The sequence below is a fragment of the Schistocerca cancellata genome, unplaced genomic scaffold, assembly GCF_023864275.1.
Source record: "Schistocerca cancellata isolate TAMUIC-IGC-003103 unplaced genomic scaffold, iqSchCanc2.1 HiC_scaffold_320, whole genome shotgun sequence".
In the NCBI taxonomy this organism is placed as follows: domain Eukaryota; kingdom Metazoa; phylum Arthropoda; class Insecta; order Orthoptera; family Acrididae; genus Schistocerca; species Schistocerca cancellata.
Genome location: NW_026046338.1, coordinates 168,409 through 186,455, shown reverse-complemented (window position 1 = coordinate 186,455; position 18,047 = coordinate 168,409). Strand labels below are relative to the sequence as shown.

The following is an 18,047-nucleotide window of genomic DNA, read 5'->3' as shown; positions in this document are numbered from 1 at the left end:
GAAGCCATACACCATTTCTATGGTCGTCGTGTGTCTGCTTCCCTAGTCTATATTCTGCTGACGGTCACGAAACAGTAGCTATATTGCGAGCAGGACGGGAAACGGCCGCTCGGACAGCTCAAACTTGTCACGATTCGTGTGGAAAAAAAATTCCGTTCCGGTACCGGGAATCGAACCCGGGCCTCCTGGGTGAAAGCCAGGTATCCTAGCCACTAGACCACACCGGATGTGGTCGTTCCATTGGACCGTTCGTACGGTCGCTTGTCGCACTTCGTGTCGAGTGCCACGTCGGCGCCCTTCTCTCTTTGCGAGCATCTTTGCACATACTGACTGGCAAGGCGCGCACCTCAAACGTCGCAGAGCAATGCTTATGGCTTCATGCTGTGCTGGGAGAAGAGGAAAAGGGAAGCTGTAAGTAGCAATAAGAGGAAGTAAACATTTTCCCGCTGAAGCGTTGAAACGTTGTGGATAACAAACAAGAAATACGTTGGCGCCCCAGCAACAGCACCACCATCAGTCACAGAAAATTAAATGCCCCGGGTGAGGATCGAACTCACGACCTTAAGATTATGAGACTTACGCGCTGCCTACTGCGCTACCGAGGCACGGGTGAAGGGTTTCTCCTGGAAACTGGGTAAGTTGCGTACCCAATATTAGACGTAGAAACACTGTTCTTCCTGGATAACGTGTTCTGTTGCTACAATTTCATTGCCGGCCCAGTTGATTGCGGTGTTGCGGCAGCATTATCGCGGGAAAAGCAAAATAATGCATCGGCCGGGAATCGAACCCGGGCCGCCCGCGTGGCAGGCGAGCATTCTACCACTGAACCACCGATGCTCGGGCCAGCGGTAACTTCACGCTGCTTCCCGAGCAGATGTCTCAAGGGAAAGTGGGGCTGCCGTCAAGCGCCGTAGCATTCTGTGCGGAAGACGCTGCAGACGCTGAATCCTGCACTGCACTGCACTGCACTGCACTGCTGAAAAATGCCGCCAGAACGCGGTCCTCTGCGTACTCTTGCGTCGCCGGCGCCGACTCTTGCCAAAGGATGCGAAGTGTGCGTGGATACGCCGTCCGAATGCAACTGGATGTGTTCCCCTAGCCTACCTCGAAATGCGCCTGCAGGTACGATCACCTTCGGCCGCTGCCGACAGGCGGGAAGCCGACACCGCGCGGCGTCGGGGCGCTCGCTTGTGCGGTGGTGGTGTAATGGTCAGCATAGTTGCCTTCCAAGCAGTTGATCCGGGTTCGATTCCCGGCCACCGCAGCAGGCTTTTAATTTCGCGTATGAGTACTTTTGCCGCGCGCTCTTAAATTATTGTTTTTTCCCCCCTCTTACTCGCTGCATACCAGCCCTTAGTGTGTCTCGACTTGTCTCGACTTTGCTCAGCTGACGCGAGAGCTGACGCTCTCAAATCGGCCTATATCAAAACGACAAGCACGATAAACGACTGAGAGAGGGGAGGAGAGGCGAGGCGATGGACACACAGCACGCCCCTTCATTTCACGGTGGCGTCTCCCTGACCGAATCGGGCTGTAGCTCCGAAAAGAAAAATAGGAAGTAAAACTGCCAATAGTACCCTGTGTTCCCATGCGCTCACCCGCCCAAGTACTGACAAGGGCCAAAGTTGTTACGCATCGGCAATCAGACATTTTCTTTCATTTTCTCTTCATCGGTTGAGAACCAGTGTATTCAAAATATTATGCCCATTGCCGAGTGAATGCTGTAGCGCTTCCCGACAAGTCGGGTTCGGATCCTCTGTCAACTTCCACGCATGGTGATGATCTTTTGGTCATCACACTCGCCAGCTGAAATCGGCGCTGCCTTTTCGTAGTAGTAAAAGAGTAGTGGCCCGTGGGGGGATCGAACCCGCGACCTTCGCGTTATTAGCACGACGCTCTAACCAACTGAGCTAACGAGCCTCGGCAGATGCAGTTGCTCAGCCCTAAACTGGAAACAGCTGGCATGAAGCCATACACCATTTCTATGGTCGTCGTGTGTCTGCTTCCCTAGTCTATATTCTGCTGACGGTCACGAAACAGTAGCTATATTGCGAGCAGGACGGGAAACGGCCGCTCGGACAGCTCAAACTTGTCACGATTCGTGTGGAAAAAAAATTCTGTTCCGGTACCGGGAATCGAACCCGGGCCTCCTGGGTGAAAGCCAGGTATCCTAGCCACTAGACCACACCGGATGTGGTCGTTCCATTGGACCGTTCGTACGGTCGCTTGTCGCACTTCGTGTCGAGTGCCACGTCGGCGCCCTTCTCTCTTTGCGAGCATCTTTGCACATACTGACTGGCAAGGCGCGCACCTCAAACGTCGCAGAGCAATGCTTATGGCTTCATGCTGTGCTGGGAGAAGAGGAAAAGGGAAGCTGTAAGTAGCAATAAGAGGAAGTAAACATTTTCCCGCTGAAGCGTTGAAACGTTGTGGATAACAAACAAGAAATACGTTGGCGCCCCAGCAACAGCACCACCATCAGTCACAGAAAATTAAATGCCCCGGGTGAGGATCGAACTCACGACCTTAAGATTATGAGACTTACGCGCTGCCTACTGCGCTACCGAGGCACGGGTGAAGGGTTTCTCCTGGAAACTGGGTAAGTTGCGTACCCAATATTAGACGTAGAAACACTGTTCTTCCTGGATAACGTGTTCTGTTGCTACAATTTCATTGCCGGCCCAGTTGATTGCGGTGTTGCGGCAGCATTATCGCGGGAAAAGCAAAATAATGCATCGGCCGGGAATCGAACCCGGGCCGCCCGCGTGGCAGGCGAGCATTCTACCACTGAACCACCGATGCTCGGGCCAGCGGTAACTTCACGCTGCTTCCCGAGCAGATGTCTCAAGGGAAAGTGGGGCTGCCGTCAAGCGCCGTAGCATTCTGTGCGGAAGACGCTGCAGACGCTGAATCCTGCACTGCACTGCACTGCACTGCACTGCTGAAAAATGCCGCCAGAACGCGGTCCTCTGCGTACTCTTGCGTCGCCGGCGCCGACTCTTGCCAAAGGATGCGAAGTGTGCGTGGATACGCCGTCCGAATGCAACTGGATGTGTTCCCCTAGCCTACCTCGAAATGCGCCTGCAGGTACGATCACCTTCGGCCGCTGCCGACAGGCGGGAAGCCGACACCGCGCGGCGTCGTGGCGCTCGCTTGTGCGGTGGTGGTGTAATGGTCAGCATAGTTGCCTTCCAAGCAGTTGATCCGGGTTCGATTCCCGGCCACCGCAGCAGGCTTTTAATTTCGCGTATGAGTACTTTTGCCGCGCGCTCTTAAATTATTGTTTTTTCCCCCCTCTTACTCGCTGCATACCAGCCCTTAGTGTGTCTCGACTTGTCTCGACTTTGCTCAGCTGACGCGAGAGCTGACGCTCTCAAATCGGCCTATATCAAAACGACAAGCACGATAAACGACTGAGAGAGGGGAGGAGAGGCGAGGCGATGGACACACAGCACGCCCCTTCATTTCACGGTGGCGTCTCCCTGACCGAATCGGGCTGTAGCTCCGAAAAGAAAAATAGGAAGTAAAACTGCCAATAGTACCCTGTGTTCCCATGCGCTCACCCGCCCAAGTACTGACAAGGGCCAAAGTTGTTACGCATCGGCAATCAGACATTTTCTTTCATTTTCTCTTCATCGGTTGAGAACCAGTGTATTCAAAATATTATGCCCATTGCCGAGTGAATGCTGTAGCGCTTCCCGACAAGTCGGGTTCGGATCCTCTGTCAACTTCCACGCATGGTGATGATCTTTTGGTCATCACACTCGCCAGCTGAAATCGGCGCTGCCTTTTCGTAGTAGTAAAAGAGTAGTGGCCCGTGGGGGGATCGAACCCGCGACCTTCGCGTTATTAGCACGACGCTCTAACCAACTGAGCTAACGAGCCTCGGCAGATGCAGTTGCTCAGCCCTAAACTGGAAACAGCTGGCATGAAGCCATACACCATTTCTATGGTCGTCGTGTGTCTGCTTCCCTAGTCTATATTCTGCTGACGGTCACGAAACAGTAGCTATATTGCGAGCAGGACGGGAAACGGCCGCTCGGACAGCTCAAACTTGTCACGATTCGTGTGGAAAAAAAATTCCGTTCCGGTACCGGGAATCGAACCCGGGCCTCCTGGGTGAAAGCCAGGTATCCTAGCCACTAGACCACACCAGATGTGGTCGTTCCATTGGACCGTTCGTACGGTCGCTTGTCGCACTTCGTGTCGAGTGCCACGTCGGCGCCCTTCTCTCTTTGCGAGCATCTTTGCACATACTGACTGGCAAGGCGCGCACCTCAAACGTCGCAGAGCAATGCTTATGGCTTCATGCTGTGCTGGGAGAAGAGGAAAAGGGAAGCTGTAAGTAGCAATAAGAGGAAGTAAACATTTTCCCGCTGAAGCGTTGAAACGTTGTGGATAACAAACAAGAAATACGTTGGCGCCCCAGCAACAGCACCACCATCAGTCACAGAAAATTAAATGCCCCGGGTGAGGATCGAACTCACGACCTTAAGATTATGAGACTTACGCGCTGCCTACTGCGCTACCGAGGCACGGGTGAAGGGTTTCTCCTGGAAACTGGGTAAGTTGCGTACCCAATATTAGACGTAGAAACACTGTTCTTCCTGGATAACGTGTTCTGTTGCTACAATTTCATTGCCGGCCCAGTTGATTGCGGTGTTGCGGCAGCATTATCGCGGGAAAAGCAAAATAATGCATCGGCCGGGAATCGAACCCGGGCCGCCCGCGTGGCAGGCGAGCATTCTACCACTGAACCACCGATGCTCGGGCCAGCGGTAACTTCACGCTGCTTCCCGAGCAGATGTCTCAAGGGAAAGTGGGGCTGCCGTCAAGCGCCGTAGCATTCTGTGCGGAAGACGCTGCAGACGCTGAATCCTGCACTGCACTGCACTGCACTGCACTGCTGAAAAATGCCGCCAGAACGCGGTCCTCTGCGTACTCTTGCGTCGCCGGCGCCGACTCTTGCCAAAGGATGCGAAGTGTGCGTGGATACGCCGTCCGAATGCAACTGGATGTGTTCCCCTAGCCTACCTCGAAATGCGCCTGCAGGTACGATCACCTTCGGCCGCTGCCGACAGGCGGGAAGCCGACACCGCGCGGCGTCGTGGCGCTCGCTTGTGCGGTGGTGGTGTAATGGTCAGCATAGTTGCCTTCCAAGCAGTTGATCCGGGTTCGATTCCCGGCCACCGCAGCAGGCTTTTAATTTCGCGTATGAGTACTTTTGCCGCGCGCTCTTAAATTATTGTTTTTTCCCCCCTCTTACTCGCTGCATACCAGCCCTTAGTGTGTCTCGACTTGTCTCGACTTTGCTCAGCTGACGCGAGAGCTGACGCTCTCAAATCGGCCTATATCAAAACGACAAGCACGATAAACGACTGAGAGAGGGGAGGAGAGGCGAGGCGATGGACACACAGCACGCCCCTTCATTTCACGGTGGCGTCTCCCTGACCGAATCGGGCTGTAGCTCCGAAAAGAAAAATAGGAAGTAAAACTGCCAATAGTACCCTGTGTTCCCATGCGCTCACCCGCCCAAGTACTGACAAGGGCCAAAGTTGTTACGCATCGGCAATCAGACATTTTCTTTCATTTTCTCTTCATCGGTTGAGAACCAGTGTATTCAAAATATTATGCCCATTGCCGAGTGAATGCTGTAGCGCTTCCCGACAAGTCGGGTTCGGATCCTCTGTCAACTTCCACGCATGGTGATGATCTTTTGGTCATCACACTCGCCAGCTGAAATCGGCGCTGCCTTTTCGTAGTAGTAAAAGAGTAGTGGCCCGTGGGGGGATCGAACCCGCGACCTTCGCGTTATTAGCACGACGCTCTAACCAACTGAGCTAACGAGCCTCGGCAGATGCAGTTGCTCAGCCCTAAACTGGAAACAGCTGGCATGAAGCCATACACCATTTCTATGGTCGTCGTGTGTCTGCTTCCCTAGTCTATATTCTGCTGACGGTCACGAAACAGTAGCTATATTGCGAGCAGGACGGGAAACGGCCGCTCGGACAGCTCAAACTTGTCACGATTCGTGTGGAAAAAAAATTCCGTTCCGGTACCGGGAATCGAACCCGGGCCTCCTGGGTGAAAGCCAGGTATCCTAGCCACTAGACCACACCGGATGTGGTCGTTCCATTGGACCGTTCGTACGGTCGCTTGTCGCACTTCGTGTCGAGTGCCACGTCGGCGCCCTTCTCTCTTTGCGAGCATCTTTGCACATACTGACTGGCAAGGCGCGCACCTCAAACGTCGCAGAGCAATGCTTATGGCTTCATGCTGTGCTGGGAGAAGAGGAAAAGGGAAGCTGTAAGTAGCAATAAGAGGAAGTAAACATTTTCCCGCTGAAGCGTTGAAACGTTGTGGATAACAAACAAGAAATACGTTGGCGCCCCAGCAACAGCACCACCATCAGTCACAGAAAATTAAATGCCCCGGGTGAGGATCGAACTCACGACCTTAAGATTATGAGACTTACGCGCTGCCTACTGCGCTACCGAGGCACGGGTGAAGGGTTTCTCCTGGAAACTGGGTAAGTTGCGTACCCAATATTAGACGTAGAAACACTGTTCTTCCTGGATAACGTGTTCTGTTGCTACAATTTCATTGCCGGCCCAGTTGATTGCGGTGTTGCGGCAGCATTATCGCGGGAAAAGCAAAATAATGCATCGGCCGGGAATCGAACCCGGGCCGCCCGCGTGGCAGGCGAGCATTCTACCACTGAACCACCGATGCTCGGGCCAGCGGTAACTTCACGCTGCTTCCCGAGCAGATGTCTCAAGGGAAAGTGGGGCTGCCGTCAAGCGCCGTAGCATTCTGTGCGGAAGACGCTGCAGACGCTGAATCCTGCACTGCACTGCACTGCACTGCACTGCTGAAAAATGCCGCCAGAACGCGGTCCTCTGCGTACTCTTGCGTCGCCGGCGCCGACTCTTGCCAAAGGATGCGAAGTGTGCGTGGATACGCCGTCCGAATGCAACTGGATGTGTTCCCCTAGCCTACCTCGAAATGCGCCTGCAGGTACGATCACCTTCGGCCGCTGCCGACAGGCGGGAAGCCGACACCGCGCGGCGTCGGGGCGCTCGCTTGTGCGGTAGTGGTGTAATGGTCAGCATAGTTGCCTTCCAAGCAGTTGATCCGGGTTCGATTCCCGGCCACCGCAGCAGGCTTTTAATTTCGCGTATGAGTACTTTTGCCGCGCGCTCTTAAATTATTGTTTTTTCCCCCCTCTTACTCGCTGCATACCAGCCCTTAGTGTGTCTCGACTTGTCTCGACTTTGCTCAGCTGACGCGAGAGCTGACGCTCTCAAATCGGCCTATATCAAAACGACAAGCACGATAAACGACTGAGAGAGGGGAGGAGAGGCGAGGCGATGGACACACAGCACGCCCCTTCATTTCACGGTGGCGTCTCCCTGACCGAATCGGGCTGTAGCTCCGAAAAGAAAAATAGGAAGTAAAACTGCCAATAGTACCCTGTGTTCCCATGCGCTCACCCGCCCAAGTACTGACAAGGGCCAAAGTTGTTACGCATCGGCAATCAGACATTTTCTTTCATTTTCTCTTCATCGGTTGAGAACCAGTGTATTCAAAATATTATGCCCATTGCCGAGTGAATGCTGTAGCGCTTCCCGACAAGTCGGGTTCGGATCCTCTGTCAACTTCCACGCATGGTGATGATCTTTTGGTCATCACACTCGCCAGCTGAAATCGGCGCTGCCTTTTCGTAGTAGTAAAAGAGTAGTGGCCCGTGGGGGGATCGAACCCGCGACCTTCGCGTTATTAGCACGACGCTCTAACCAACTGAGCTAACGAGCCTCGGCAGATGCAGTTGCTCAGCCCTAAACTGGAAACAGCTGGCATGAAGCCATACACCATTTCTATGGTCGTCGTGTGTCTGCTTCCCTAGTCTATATTCTGCTGACGGTCACGAAACAGTAGCTATATTGCGAGCAGGACGGGAAACGGCCGCTCGGACAGCTCAAACTTGTCACGATTCGTGTGGAAAAAAAATTCCGTTCCGGTACCGGGAATCGAACCCGGGCCTCCTGGGTGAAAGCCAGGTATCCTAGCCACTAGACCACACCGGATGTGGTCGTTCCATTGGACCGTTCGTACGGTCGCTTGTCGCACTTCGTGTCGAGTGCCACGTCGGCGCCCTTCTCTCTTTGCGAGCATCTTTGCACATACTGACTGGCAAGGCGCGCACCTCAAACGTCGCAGAGCAATGCTTATGGCTTCATGCTGTGCTGGGAGAAGAGGAAAAGGGAAGCTGTAAGTAGCAATAAGAGGAAGTAAACATTTTCCCGCTGAAGCGTTGAAACGTTGTGGATAACAAACAAGAAATACGTTGGCGCCCCAGCAACAGCACCACCATCAGTCACAGAAAATTAAATGCCCCGGGTGAGGATCGAACTCACGACCTTAAGATTATGAGACTTACGCGCTGCCTACTGCGCTACCGAGGCACGGGTGAAGGGTTTCTCCTGGAAACTGGGTAAGTTGCGTACCCAATATTAGACGTAGAAACACTGTTCTTCCTGGATAACGTGTTCTGTTGCTACAATTTCATTGCCGGCCCAGTTGATTGCGGTGTTGCGGCAGCATTATCGCGGGAAAAGCAAAATAATGCATCGGCCGGGAATCGAACCCGGGCCGCCCGCGTGGCAGGCGAGCATTCTACCACTGAACCACCGATGCTCGGGCCAGCGGTAACTTCACGCTGCTTCCCGAGCAGATGTCTCAAGGGAAAGTGGGGCTGCCGTCAAGCGCCGTAGCATTCTGTGCGGAAGACGCTGCAGACGCTGAATCCTGCACTGCACTGCACTGCACTGCACTGCTGAAAAATGCCGCCAGAACGCGGTCCTCTGCGTACTCTTGCGTCGCCGGCGCCGACTCTTGCCAAAGGATGCGAAGTGTGCGTGGATACGCCGTCCGAATGCAACTGGATGTGTTCCCCTAGCCTACCTCGAAATGCGCCTGCAGGTACGATCACCTTCGGCCGCTGCCGACAGGCGGGAAGCCGACACCGCGCGGCGTCGTGGCGCTCGCTTGTGCGGTGGTGGTGTAATGGTCAGCATAGTTGCCTTCCAAGCAGTTGATCCGGGTTCGATTCCCGGCCACCGCAGCAGGCTTTTAATTTCGCGTATGAGTACTTTTGCCGCGCGCTCTTAAATTATTGTTTTTTCCCCCCTCTTACTCGCTGCATACCAGCCCTTAGTGTGTCTCGACTTGTCTCGACTTTGCTCAGCTGACGCGAGAGCTGACGCTCTCAAATCGGCCTATATCAAAACGACAAGCACGATAAACGACTGAGAGAGGGGAGGAGAGGCGAGGCGATGGACACACAGCACGCCCCTTCATTTCACGGTGGCGTCTCCCTGACCGAATCGGGCTGTAGCTCCGAAAAGAAAAATAGGAAGTAAAACTGCCAATAGTACCCTGTGTTCCCATGCGCTCACCCGCCCAAGTACTGACAAGGGCCAAAGTTGTTACGCATCGGCAATCAGACATTTTCTTTCATTTTCTCTTCATCGGTTGAGAACCAGTGTATTCAAAATATTATGCCCATTGCCGAGTGAATGCTGTAGCGCTTCCCGACAAGTCGGGTTCGGATCCTCTGTCAACTTCCACGCATGGTGATGATCTTTTGGTCATCACACTCGCCAGCTGAAATCGGCGCTGCCTTTTCGTAGTAGTAAAAGAGTAGTGGCCCGTGGGGGGATCGAACCCGCGACCTTCGCGTTATTAGCACGACGCTCTAACCAACTGAGCTAACGAGCCTCGGCAGATGCAGTTGCTCAGCCCTAAACTGGAAACAGCTGGCATGAAGCCATACACCATTTCTATGGTCGTCGTGTGTCTGCTTCCCTAGTCTATATTCTGCTGACGGTCACGAAACAGTAGCTATATTGCGAGCAGGACGGGAAACGGCCGCTCGGACAGCTCAAACTTGTCACGATTCGTGTGGAAAAAAAATTCCGTTCCGGTACCGGGAATCGAACCCGGGCCTCCTGGGTGAAAGCCAGGTATCCTAGCCACTAGACCACACCGGATGTGGTCGTTCCATTGGACCGTTCGTACGGTCGCTTGTCGCACTTCGTGTCGAGTGCCACGTCGGCGCCCTTCTCTCTTTGCGAGCATCTTTGCACATACTGACTGGCAAGGCGCGCACCTCAAACGTCGCAGAGCAATGCTTATGGCTTCATGCTGTGCTGGGAGAAGAGGAAAAGGGAAGCTGTAAGTAGCAATAAGAGGAAGTAAACATTTTCCCGCTGAAGCGTTGAAACGTTGTGGATAACAAACAAGAAATACGTTGGCGCCCCAGCAACAGCACCACCATCAGTCACAGAAAATTAAATGCCCCGGGTGAGGATCGAACTCACGACCTTAAGATTATGAGACTTACGCGCTGCCTACTGCGCTACCGAGGCACGGGTGAAGGGTTTCTCCTGGAAACTGGGTAAGTTGCGTACCCAATATTAGACGTAGAAACACTGTTCTTCCTGGATAACGTGTTCTGTTGCTACAATTTCATTGCCGGCCCAGTTGATTGCGGTGTTGCGGCAGCATTATCGCGGGAAAAGCAAAATAATGCATCGGCCGGGAATCGAACCCGGGCCGCCCGCGTGGCAGGCGAGCATTCTACCACTGAACCACCGATGCTCGGGCCAGCGGTAACTTCACGCTGCTTCCCGAGCAGATGTCTCAAGGGAAAGTGGGGCTGCCGTCAAGCGCCGTAGCATTCTGTGCGGAAGACGCTGCAGACGCTGAATCCTGCACTGCACTGCACTGCACTGCACTGCTGAAAAATGCCGCCAGAACGCGGTCCTCTGCGTACTCTTGCGTCGCCGGCGCCGACTCTTGCCAAAGGATGCGAAGTGTGCGTGGATACGCCGTCCGAATGCAACTGGATGTGTTCCCCTAGCCTACCTCGAAATGCGCCTGCAGGTACGATCACCTTCGGCCGCTGCCGACAGGCGGGAAGCCGACACCGCGCGGCGTCGTGGCGCTCGCTTGTGCGGTGGTGGTGTAATGGTCAGCATAGTTGCCTTCCAAGCAGTTGATCCGGGTTCGATTCCCGGCCACCGCAGCAGGCTTTTAATTTCGCGTATGAGTACTTTTGCCGCGCGCTCTTAAATTATTGTTTTTTCCCCCCTCTTACTCGCTGCATACCAGCCCTTAGTGTGTCTCGACTTGTCTCGACTTTGCTCAGCTGACGCGAGAGCTGACGCTCTCAAATCGGCCTATATCAAAACGACAAGCACGATAAACGACTGAGAGAGGGGAGGAGAGGCGAGGCGATGGACACACAGCACGCCCCTTCATTTCACGGTGGCGTCTCCCTGACCGAATCGGGCTGTAGCTCCGAAAAGAAAAATAGGAAGTAAAACTGCCAATAGTACCCTGTGTTCCCATGCGCTCACCCGCCCAAGTACTGACAAGGGCCAAAGTTGTTACGCATCGGCAATCAGACATTTTCTTTCATTTTCTCTTCATCGGTTGAGAACCAGTGTATTCAAAATATTATGCCCATTGCCGAGTGAATGCTGTAGCGCTTCCCGACAAGTCGGGTTCGGATCCTCTGTCAACTTCCACGCATGGTGATGATCTTTTGGTCATCACACTCGCCAGCTGAAATCGGCGCTGCCTTTTCGTAGTAGTAAAAGAGTAGTGGCCCGTGGGGGGATCGAACCCGCGACCTTCGCGTTATTAGCACGACGCTCTAACCAACTGAGCTAACGAGCCTCGGCAGATGCAGTTGCTCAGCCCTAAACTGGAAACAGCTGGCATGAAGCCATACACCATTTCTATGGTCGTCGTGTGTCTGCTTCCCTAGTCTATATTCTGCTGACGGTCACGAAACAGTAGCTATATTGCGAGCAGGACGGGAAACGGCCGCTCGGACAGCTCAAACTTGTCACGATTCGTGTGGAAAAAAAATTCCGTTCCGGTACCGGGAATCGAACCCGGGCCTCCTGGGTGAAAGCCAGGTATCCTAGCCACTAGACCACACCGGATGTGGTCGTTCCATTGGACCGTTCGTACGGTCGCTTGTCGCACTTCGTGTCGAGTGCCACGTCGGCGCCCTTCTCTCTTTGCGAGCATCTTTGCACATACTGACTGGCAAGGCGCGCACCTCAAACGTCGCAGAGCAATGCTTATGGCTTCATGCTGTGCTGGGAGAAGAGGAAAAGGGAAGCTGTAAGTAGCAATAAGAGGAAGTAAACATTTTCCCGCTGAAGCGTTGAAACGTTGTGGATAACAAACAAGAAATACGTTGGCGCCCCAGCAACAGCACCACCATCAGTCACAGAAAATTAAATGCCCCGGGTGAGGATCGAACTCACGACCTTAAGATTATGAGACTTACGCGCTGCCTACTGCGCTACCGAGGCACGGGTGAAGGGTTTCTCCTGGAAACTGGGTAAGTTGCGTACCCAATATTAGACGTAGAAACACTGTTCTTCCTGGATAACGTGTTCTGTTGCTACAATTTCATTGCCGGCCCAGTTGATTGCGGTGTTGCGGCAGCATTATCGCGGGAAAAGCAAAATAATGCATCGGCCGGGAATCGAACCCGGGCCGCCCGCGTGGCAGGCGAGCATTCTACCACTGAACCACCGATGCTCGGGCCAGCGGTAACTTCACGCTGCTTCCCGAGCAGATGTCTCAAGGGAAAGTGGGGCTGCCGTCAAGCGCCGTAGCATTCTGTGCGGAAGACGCTGCAGACGCTGAATCCTGCACTGCACTGCACTGCACTGCTTAAAAATGCCGCCAGAACGCGGTCCTCTGCGTACTCTTGCGTCGCCGGCGCCGACTCTTGCCAAAGGATGCGAAGTGTGCGTGGATACGCCGTCCGAATGCAACTGGATGTGTTCCCCTAGCCTACCTCGAAATGCGCCTGCAGGTACGATCACCTTCGGCCGCTGCCGACAGGCGGGAAGCCGACACCGCGCGGCGTCGTGGCGCTCGCTTGTGCGGTGGTGGTGTAATGGTCAGCATAGTTGCCTTCCAAGCAGTTGATCCGGGTTCGATTCCCGGCCACCGCAGCAGGCTTTTAATTTCGCGTATGAGTACTTTTGCCGCGCGCTCTTAAATTATTGTTTTTTCCCCCCTCTTACTCGCTGCATACCAGCCCTTAGTGTGTCTCGACTTGTCTCGACTTTGCTCAGCTGACGCGAGAGCTGACGCTCTCAAATCGGCCTATATCAAAACGACAAGCACGATAAACGACTGAGAGAGGGGAGGAGAGGCGAGGCGATGGACACACAGCACGCCCCTTCATTTCACGGTGGCGTCTCCCTGACCGAATCGGGCTGTAGCTCCGAAAAGAAAAATAGGAAGTAAAACTGCCAATAGTACCCTGTGTTCCCATGCGCTCACCCGCCCAAGTACTGACAAGGGCCAAAGTTGTTACGCATCGGCAATCAGACATTTTCTTTCATTTTCTCTTCATCGGTTGAGAACCAGTGTATTCAAAATATTATGCCCATTGCCGAGTGAATGCTGTAGCGCTTCCCGACAAGTCGGGTTCGGATCCTCTGTCAACTTCCACGCATGGTGATGATCTTTTGGTCATCACACTCGCCAGCTGAAATCGGCGCTGCCTTTTCGTAGTAGTAAAAGAGTAGTGGCCCGTGGGGGGATCGAACCCGCGACCTTCGCGTTATTAGCACGACGCTCTAACCAACTGAGCTAACGAGCCTCGGCAGATGCAGTTGCTCAGCCCTAAACTGGAAACAGCTGGCATGAAGCCATACACCATTTCTATGGTCGTCGTGTGTCTGCTTCCCTAGTCTATATTCTGCTGACGGTCACGAAACAGTAGCTATATTGCGAGCAGGACGGGAAACGGCCGCTCGGACAGCTCAAACTTGTCACGATTCGTGTGGAAAAAAAATTCCGTTCCGGTACCGGGAATCGAACCCGGGCCTCCTGGGTGAAAGCCAGGTATCCTAGCCACTAGACCACACCGGATGTGGTCGTTCCATTGGACCGTTCGTACGGTCGCTTGTCGCACTTCGTGTCGAGTGCCACGTCGGCGCCCTTCTCTCTTTGCGAGCATCTTTGCACATACTGACTGGCAAGGCGCGCACCTCAAACGTCGCAGAGCAATGCTTATGGCTTCATGCTGTGCTGGGAGAAGAGGAAAAGGGAAGCTGTAAGTAGCAATAAGAGGAAGTAAACATTTTCCCGCTGAAGCGTTGAAACGTTGTGGATAACAAACAAGAAATACGTTGGCGCCCCAGCAACAGCACCACCATCAGTCACAGAAAATTAAATGCCCCGGGTGAGGATCGAACTCAAGACCTTAAGATTATGAGACTTACGCGCTGCCTACTGCGCTACCGAGGCAGGGGTGAAGGGTTTCTCCTGGAAACTGGGTAAGTTGCGTACCCAATATTAGACGTAGAAACACTGTTCTTCCTGGATAACGTGTTCTGTTGCTACAATTTCATTGCCGGCCCAGTTGATTGCGGTGTTGCGGCAGCATTATCGCGGGAAAAGCAAAATAATGCATCGGCCGGGAATCGAACCCGGGCCGCCCGCGTGGCAGGCGAGCATTCTACCACTGAACCACCGATGCTCGGGCCAGCGGTAACTTCACGCTGCTTCCCGAGCAGATGTCTCAAGGGAAAGTGGGGCTGCCGTCAAGCGCCGTAGCATTCTGTGCGGAAGACGCTGCAGACGCTGAATCCTGCACTGCACTGCACTGCACTGCTTAAAAATGCCGCCAGAACGCGGTCCTCTGCGTACTCTTGCGTCGCCGGCGCCGACTCTTGCCAAAGGATGCGAAGTGTGCGTGGATACGCCGTCCGAATGCAACTGGATGTGTTCCCCTAGCCTACCTCGAAATGCGCCTGCAGGTACGATCACCTTCGGCCGCTGCCGACAGGCGGGAAGCCGACACCGCGCGGCGTCGTGGCGCTCGCTTGTGCGGTGGTGGTGTAATGGTCAGCATAGTTGCCTTCCAAGCAGTTGATCCGGGTTCGATTCCCGGCCACCGCAGCAGGCTTTTAATTTCGCGTATGAGTACTTTTGCCGCGCGCTCTTAAATTATTGTTTTTTCCCCCCTCTTACTCGCTGCATACCAGCCCTTAGTGTGTCTCGACTTGTCTCGACTTTGCTCAGCTGACGCGAGAGCTGACGCTCTCAAATCGGCCTATATCAAAACGACAAGCACGATAAACGACTGAGAGAGGGGAGGAGAGGCGAGGCGATGGACACACAGCACGCCCCTTCATTTCACGGTGGCGTCTCCCTGACCGAATCGGGCTGTAGCTCCGAAAAGAAAAATAGGAAGTAAAACTGCCAATAGTACCCTGTGTTCCCATGCGCTCACCCGCCCAAGTACTGACAAGGGCCAAAGTTGTTACGCATCGGCAATCAGACATTTTCTTTCATTTTCTCTTCATCGGTTGAGAACCAGTGTATTCAAAATATTATGCCCATTGCCGAGTGAATGCTGTAGCGCTTCCCGACAAGTCGGGTTCGGATCCTCTGTCAACTTCCACGCATGGTGATGATCTTTTGGTCATCACACTCGCCAGCTGAAATCGGCGCTGCCTTTTCGTAGTAGTAAAAGAGTAGTGGCCCGTGGGGGGATCGAACCCGCGACCTTCGCGTTATTAGCACGACGCTCTAACCAACTGAGCTAACGGGCCTCGGCAGATGCAGTTGCTCAGCCCTAAACTGGAAACAGCTGGCATGAAGCCATACACCATTTCTATGGTCGTCGTGTGTCTGCTTCCCTAGTCTATATTCTGCTGACGGTCACGAAACAGTAGCTATATTGCGAGCAGGACGGGAAACGGCCGCTCGGACAGCTCAAACTTGTCACGATTCGTGTGGAAAAAAAATTCCGTTCCGGTACCGGGAATCGAACCCGGGCCTCCTGGGTGAAAGCCAGGTATCCTAGCCACTAGACCACACCGGATGTGGTCGTTCCATTGGACCGTTCGTACGGTCGCTTGTCGCACTTCGTGTCGAGTGCCACGTCGGCGCCCTTCTCTCTTTGCGAGCATCTTTGCACATACTGACTGGCAAGGCGCGCACCTCAAACGTCGCAGAGCAATGCTTTTGGCTTCATGCTGTGCTGGGAGAAGAGGAAAAGGGAAGCTGTAAGTAGCAATAAGAGGAAGTAAACATTTTCCCGCTGAAGCGTTGAAACGTTGTGGATAACAAACAAGAAATACGTTGGCGCCCCAGCAACAGCACCACCATCAGTCACAGAAAATTAAATGCCCCGGGTGAGGATCGAACTCACGACCTTAAGATTATGAGACTTACGCGCTGCCTACTGCGCTACCGAGGCACGGGTGAAGGGTTTCTCCTGGAAACTGGGTAAGTTGCGTACCCAATATTAGACGTAGAAACACTGTTCTTCCTGGATAACGTGTTCTGTTGCTACAATTTCATTGCCGGCCCAGTTGATTGCGGTGTTGCGGCAGCATTATCGCGGGAAAAGCAAAATGATGCATCGGCCGGGAATCGAACCCGGGCCGCCCGCGTGGCAGGCGAGCATTCTACCACTGAACCACCGATGCTCGGGCCAGCGGTAACTTCACGCTGCTTCCCGAGCAGATGTCTCAAGGGAAAGTGGGGCTGCCGTCAAGCGCCGTAGCATTCTGTGCGGAAGACGCTGCAGACGCTGAATCCTGCACTGCACTGCACTGCACTGCTTAAAAATGCCGCCAGAACGCGGTCCTCTGCGTACTCTTGCGTCGCCGGCGCCGACTCTTGCCAAAGGATGCGAAGTGTGCGTGGATACGCCGTCCGAATGCAACTGGATGTGTTCCCCTAGCCTACCTCGAAATGCGCCTGCAGGTACGATCACCTTCGGCCGCTGCCGACAGGCGGGAAGCCGACACCGCGCGGCGTCGTGGCGCTCGCTTGTGCGGTGGTGGTGTAATGGTCAGCATAGTTGCCTTCCAAGCAGTTGATCCGGGTTCGATTCCCGGCCACCGCAGCAGGCTTTTAATTTCGCGTATGAGTACTTTTGCCGCGCGCTCTTAAATTATTGTTTTTTCCCCCCTCTTACTCGCTGCATACCAGCCCTTAGTGTGTCTCGACTTGTCTCGACTTTGCTCAGCTGACGCGAGAGCTGACGCTCTCAAATCGGCCTATATCAAAACGACAAGCACGATAAACGACTGAGAGAGGGGAGGAGAGGCGAGGCGATGGACACACAGCACGCCCCTTCATTTCACGGTGGCGTCTCCCTGACCGAATCGGGCTGTAGCTCCGAAAAGAAAAATAGGAAGTAAAACTGCCAATAGTACCCTGTGTTCCCATGCGCTCACCCGCCCAAGTACTGACAAGGGCCAAAGTTGTTACGCATCGGCAATCAGACATTTTCTTTCATTTTCTCTTCATCGGTTGAGAACCAGTGTATTCAAAATATTATGCCCATTGCCGAGTGAATGCTGTAGCGCTTCCCGACAAGTCGGGTTCGGATCCTCTGTCAACTTCCACGCATGGTGATGATCTTTTGGTCATCACACTCGCCAGCTGAAATCGGCGCTGCCTTTTCGTAGTAGTAAAAGAGTAGTGGCCCGTGGGGGGATCGAACCCGCGACCTTCGCGTTATTAGCACGACGCTCTAACCAACTGAGCTAACGGGCCTCGGCAGATGCAGTTGCTCAGCCCTAAACTGGAAACAGCTGGCATGAAGCCATACACCATTTCTATGGTCGTCGTGTGTCTGCTTCCCTAGTCTATATTCTGCTGACGGTCACGAAACAGTAGCTATATTGCGAGCAGGACGGGAAACGGCCGCTCGGACAGCTCAAACTTGTCACGATTCGTGTGGAAAAAAAATTCCGTTCCGGTACCGGGAATCGAACCCGGGCCTCCTGGGTGAAAGCCAGGTATCCTAGCCACTAGACCACACCGGATGTGGTCGTTCCATTGGACCGTTCGTACGGTCGCTTGTCGCACTTCGTGTCGAGTGCCACGTCGGCGCCCTTCTCTCTTTGCGAGCATCTTTGCACATACTGACTGGCAAGGCGCGCACCTCAAACGTCGCAGAGCAATGCTTTTGGCTT

The 18,047-nt window shown here is 53.9% G+C and overlaps 46 non-coding genes across 46 annotated transcripts; 9 read left to right on the top strand and 37 right to left on the bottom strand.

The window, feature by feature from the left end:
- Positions 1-155: 155 nt before the first annotated feature.
- Trnae-uuc (transfer RNA glutamic acid (anticodon UUC)) lies at positions 156-227 on the bottom strand. The gene has a single exon. It is a non-coding gene; the product is annotated as a tRNA-Glu (tRNA).
- A 305-nt stretch (positions 228-532) lies between these two features.
- On the bottom strand, positions 533-605 carry Trnam-cau (transfer RNA methionine (anticodon CAU)). Its single transcript has one exon. It is a non-coding gene; the product is annotated as a tRNA-Met (tRNA).
- A 161-nt stretch (positions 606-766) lies between these two features.
- Trnag-gcc (transfer RNA glycine (anticodon GCC)) lies at positions 767-837 on the bottom strand. The gene has a single exon. It is a non-coding gene; the product is annotated as a tRNA-Gly (tRNA).
- Positions 838-1,192: 355 nt separating this feature from the next.
- Positions 1,193-1,264, top strand: Trnag-ucc (transfer RNA glycine (anticodon UCC)). Its single transcript has one exon. It is a non-coding gene; the product is annotated as a tRNA-Gly (tRNA).
- Positions 1,265-1,846: 582 nt separating this feature from the next.
- Positions 1,847-1,920, bottom strand: Trnai-aau (transfer RNA isoleucine (anticodon AAU)). Its single transcript has one exon. It is a non-coding gene; the product is annotated as a tRNA-Ile (tRNA).
- Positions 1,921-2,120: 200 nt separating this feature from the next.
- Positions 2,121-2,192, bottom strand: Trnae-uuc (transfer RNA glutamic acid (anticodon UUC)). The gene has a single exon. It is a non-coding gene; the product is annotated as a tRNA-Glu (tRNA).
- Positions 2,193-2,497: 305 nt separating this feature from the next.
- Trnam-cau (transfer RNA methionine (anticodon CAU)) lies at positions 2,498-2,570 on the bottom strand. The gene has a single exon. It is a non-coding gene; the product is annotated as a tRNA-Met (tRNA).
- A 161-nt stretch (positions 2,571-2,731) lies between these two features.
- Trnag-gcc (transfer RNA glycine (anticodon GCC)) lies at positions 2,732-2,802 on the bottom strand. The gene has a single exon. It is a non-coding gene; the product is annotated as a tRNA-Gly (tRNA).
- Positions 2,803-3,157: 355 nt separating this feature from the next.
- Positions 3,158-3,229, top strand: Trnag-ucc (transfer RNA glycine (anticodon UCC)). Its single transcript has one exon. It is a non-coding gene; the product is annotated as a tRNA-Gly (tRNA).
- A 582-nt stretch (positions 3,230-3,811) lies between these two features.
- On the bottom strand, positions 3,812-3,885 carry Trnai-aau (transfer RNA isoleucine (anticodon AAU)). The gene has a single exon. It is a non-coding gene; the product is annotated as a tRNA-Ile (tRNA).
- A 200-nt stretch (positions 3,886-4,085) lies between these two features.
- Positions 4,086-4,157, bottom strand: Trnae-uuc (transfer RNA glutamic acid (anticodon UUC)). Its single transcript has one exon. It is a non-coding gene; the product is annotated as a tRNA-Glu (tRNA).
- A 305-nt stretch (positions 4,158-4,462) lies between these two features.
- Positions 4,463-4,535, bottom strand: Trnam-cau (transfer RNA methionine (anticodon CAU)). The gene has a single exon. It is a non-coding gene; the product is annotated as a tRNA-Met (tRNA).
- Positions 4,536-4,696: 161 nt separating this feature from the next.
- Positions 4,697-4,767, bottom strand: Trnag-gcc (transfer RNA glycine (anticodon GCC)). The gene has a single exon. It is a non-coding gene; the product is annotated as a tRNA-Gly (tRNA).
- A 355-nt stretch (positions 4,768-5,122) lies between these two features.
- Positions 5,123-5,194, top strand: Trnag-ucc (transfer RNA glycine (anticodon UCC)). The gene has a single exon. It is a non-coding gene; the product is annotated as a tRNA-Gly (tRNA).
- Positions 5,195-5,776: 582 nt separating this feature from the next.
- Trnai-aau (transfer RNA isoleucine (anticodon AAU)) lies at positions 5,777-5,850 on the bottom strand. The gene has a single exon. It is a non-coding gene; the product is annotated as a tRNA-Ile (tRNA).
- A 200-nt stretch (positions 5,851-6,050) lies between these two features.
- Positions 6,051-6,122, bottom strand: Trnae-uuc (transfer RNA glutamic acid (anticodon UUC)). The gene has a single exon. It is a non-coding gene; the product is annotated as a tRNA-Glu (tRNA).
- A 305-nt stretch (positions 6,123-6,427) lies between these two features.
- Positions 6,428-6,500, bottom strand: Trnam-cau (transfer RNA methionine (anticodon CAU)). Its single transcript has one exon. It is a non-coding gene; the product is annotated as a tRNA-Met (tRNA).
- A 161-nt stretch (positions 6,501-6,661) lies between these two features.
- Trnag-gcc (transfer RNA glycine (anticodon GCC)) lies at positions 6,662-6,732 on the bottom strand. The gene has a single exon. It is a non-coding gene; the product is annotated as a tRNA-Gly (tRNA).
- A 355-nt stretch (positions 6,733-7,087) lies between these two features.
- On the top strand, positions 7,088-7,159 carry Trnag-ucc (transfer RNA glycine (anticodon UCC)). Its single transcript has one exon. It is a non-coding gene; the product is annotated as a tRNA-Gly (tRNA).
- Positions 7,160-7,741: 582 nt separating this feature from the next.
- Positions 7,742-7,815, bottom strand: Trnai-aau (transfer RNA isoleucine (anticodon AAU)). The gene has a single exon. It is a non-coding gene; the product is annotated as a tRNA-Ile (tRNA).
- A 200-nt stretch (positions 7,816-8,015) lies between these two features.
- On the bottom strand, positions 8,016-8,087 carry Trnae-uuc (transfer RNA glutamic acid (anticodon UUC)). The gene has a single exon. It is a non-coding gene; the product is annotated as a tRNA-Glu (tRNA).
- A 305-nt stretch (positions 8,088-8,392) lies between these two features.
- Trnam-cau (transfer RNA methionine (anticodon CAU)) lies at positions 8,393-8,465 on the bottom strand. The gene has a single exon. It is a non-coding gene; the product is annotated as a tRNA-Met (tRNA).
- A 161-nt stretch (positions 8,466-8,626) lies between these two features.
- On the bottom strand, positions 8,627-8,697 carry Trnag-gcc (transfer RNA glycine (anticodon GCC)). Its single transcript has one exon. It is a non-coding gene; the product is annotated as a tRNA-Gly (tRNA).
- A 355-nt stretch (positions 8,698-9,052) lies between these two features.
- Trnag-ucc (transfer RNA glycine (anticodon UCC)) lies at positions 9,053-9,124 on the top strand. Its single transcript has one exon. It is a non-coding gene; the product is annotated as a tRNA-Gly (tRNA).
- A 582-nt stretch (positions 9,125-9,706) lies between these two features.
- On the bottom strand, positions 9,707-9,780 carry Trnai-aau (transfer RNA isoleucine (anticodon AAU)). Its single transcript has one exon. It is a non-coding gene; the product is annotated as a tRNA-Ile (tRNA).
- A 200-nt stretch (positions 9,781-9,980) lies between these two features.
- On the bottom strand, positions 9,981-10,052 carry Trnae-uuc (transfer RNA glutamic acid (anticodon UUC)). The gene has a single exon. It is a non-coding gene; the product is annotated as a tRNA-Glu (tRNA).
- Positions 10,053-10,357: 305 nt separating this feature from the next.
- On the bottom strand, positions 10,358-10,430 carry Trnam-cau (transfer RNA methionine (anticodon CAU)). Its single transcript has one exon. It is a non-coding gene; the product is annotated as a tRNA-Met (tRNA).
- Positions 10,431-10,591: 161 nt separating this feature from the next.
- On the bottom strand, positions 10,592-10,662 carry Trnag-gcc (transfer RNA glycine (anticodon GCC)). Its single transcript has one exon. It is a non-coding gene; the product is annotated as a tRNA-Gly (tRNA).
- Positions 10,663-11,017: 355 nt separating this feature from the next.
- On the top strand, positions 11,018-11,089 carry Trnag-ucc (transfer RNA glycine (anticodon UCC)). Its single transcript has one exon. It is a non-coding gene; the product is annotated as a tRNA-Gly (tRNA).
- A 582-nt stretch (positions 11,090-11,671) lies between these two features.
- Positions 11,672-11,745, bottom strand: Trnai-aau (transfer RNA isoleucine (anticodon AAU)). Its single transcript has one exon. It is a non-coding gene; the product is annotated as a tRNA-Ile (tRNA).
- Positions 11,746-11,945: 200 nt separating this feature from the next.
- On the bottom strand, positions 11,946-12,017 carry Trnae-uuc (transfer RNA glutamic acid (anticodon UUC)). Its single transcript has one exon. It is a non-coding gene; the product is annotated as a tRNA-Glu (tRNA).
- A 305-nt stretch (positions 12,018-12,322) lies between these two features.
- Trnam-cau (transfer RNA methionine (anticodon CAU)) lies at positions 12,323-12,395 on the bottom strand. The gene has a single exon. It is a non-coding gene; the product is annotated as a tRNA-Met (tRNA).
- A 161-nt stretch (positions 12,396-12,556) lies between these two features.
- On the bottom strand, positions 12,557-12,627 carry Trnag-gcc (transfer RNA glycine (anticodon GCC)). Its single transcript has one exon. It is a non-coding gene; the product is annotated as a tRNA-Gly (tRNA).
- A 350-nt stretch (positions 12,628-12,977) lies between these two features.
- On the top strand, positions 12,978-13,049 carry Trnag-ucc (transfer RNA glycine (anticodon UCC)). Its single transcript has one exon. It is a non-coding gene; the product is annotated as a tRNA-Gly (tRNA).
- A 582-nt stretch (positions 13,050-13,631) lies between these two features.
- Trnai-aau (transfer RNA isoleucine (anticodon AAU)) lies at positions 13,632-13,705 on the bottom strand. The gene has a single exon. It is a non-coding gene; the product is annotated as a tRNA-Ile (tRNA).
- Positions 13,706-13,905: 200 nt separating this feature from the next.
- Trnae-uuc (transfer RNA glutamic acid (anticodon UUC)) lies at positions 13,906-13,977 on the bottom strand. Its single transcript has one exon. It is a non-coding gene; the product is annotated as a tRNA-Glu (tRNA).
- A 305-nt stretch (positions 13,978-14,282) lies between these two features.
- Positions 14,283-14,355, bottom strand: Trnam-cau (transfer RNA methionine (anticodon CAU)). The gene has a single exon. It is a non-coding gene; the product is annotated as a tRNA-Met (tRNA).
- A 161-nt stretch (positions 14,356-14,516) lies between these two features.
- Trnag-gcc (transfer RNA glycine (anticodon GCC)) lies at positions 14,517-14,587 on the bottom strand. The gene has a single exon. It is a non-coding gene; the product is annotated as a tRNA-Gly (tRNA).
- A 350-nt stretch (positions 14,588-14,937) lies between these two features.
- On the top strand, positions 14,938-15,009 carry Trnag-ucc (transfer RNA glycine (anticodon UCC)). The gene has a single exon. It is a non-coding gene; the product is annotated as a tRNA-Gly (tRNA).
- A 582-nt stretch (positions 15,010-15,591) lies between these two features.
- Trnai-aau (transfer RNA isoleucine (anticodon AAU)) lies at positions 15,592-15,665 on the bottom strand. The gene has a single exon. It is a non-coding gene; the product is annotated as a tRNA-Ile (tRNA).
- Positions 15,666-15,865: 200 nt separating this feature from the next.
- On the bottom strand, positions 15,866-15,937 carry Trnae-uuc (transfer RNA glutamic acid (anticodon UUC)). The gene has a single exon. It is a non-coding gene; the product is annotated as a tRNA-Glu (tRNA).
- Positions 15,938-16,242: 305 nt separating this feature from the next.
- Positions 16,243-16,315, bottom strand: Trnam-cau (transfer RNA methionine (anticodon CAU)). The gene has a single exon. It is a non-coding gene; the product is annotated as a tRNA-Met (tRNA).
- A 161-nt stretch (positions 16,316-16,476) lies between these two features.
- Trnag-gcc (transfer RNA glycine (anticodon GCC)) lies at positions 16,477-16,547 on the bottom strand. Its single transcript has one exon. It is a non-coding gene; the product is annotated as a tRNA-Gly (tRNA).
- Positions 16,548-16,897: 350 nt separating this feature from the next.
- On the top strand, positions 16,898-16,969 carry Trnag-ucc (transfer RNA glycine (anticodon UCC)). Its single transcript has one exon. It is a non-coding gene; the product is annotated as a tRNA-Gly (tRNA).
- Positions 16,970-17,551: 582 nt separating this feature from the next.
- Trnai-aau (transfer RNA isoleucine (anticodon AAU)) lies at positions 17,552-17,625 on the bottom strand. The gene has a single exon. It is a non-coding gene; the product is annotated as a tRNA-Ile (tRNA).
- A 200-nt stretch (positions 17,626-17,825) lies between these two features.
- Trnae-uuc (transfer RNA glutamic acid (anticodon UUC)) lies at positions 17,826-17,897 on the bottom strand. Its single transcript has one exon. It is a non-coding gene; the product is annotated as a tRNA-Glu (tRNA).
- Between the last annotated feature and the right edge of the window lie 150 nt (positions 17,898-18,047).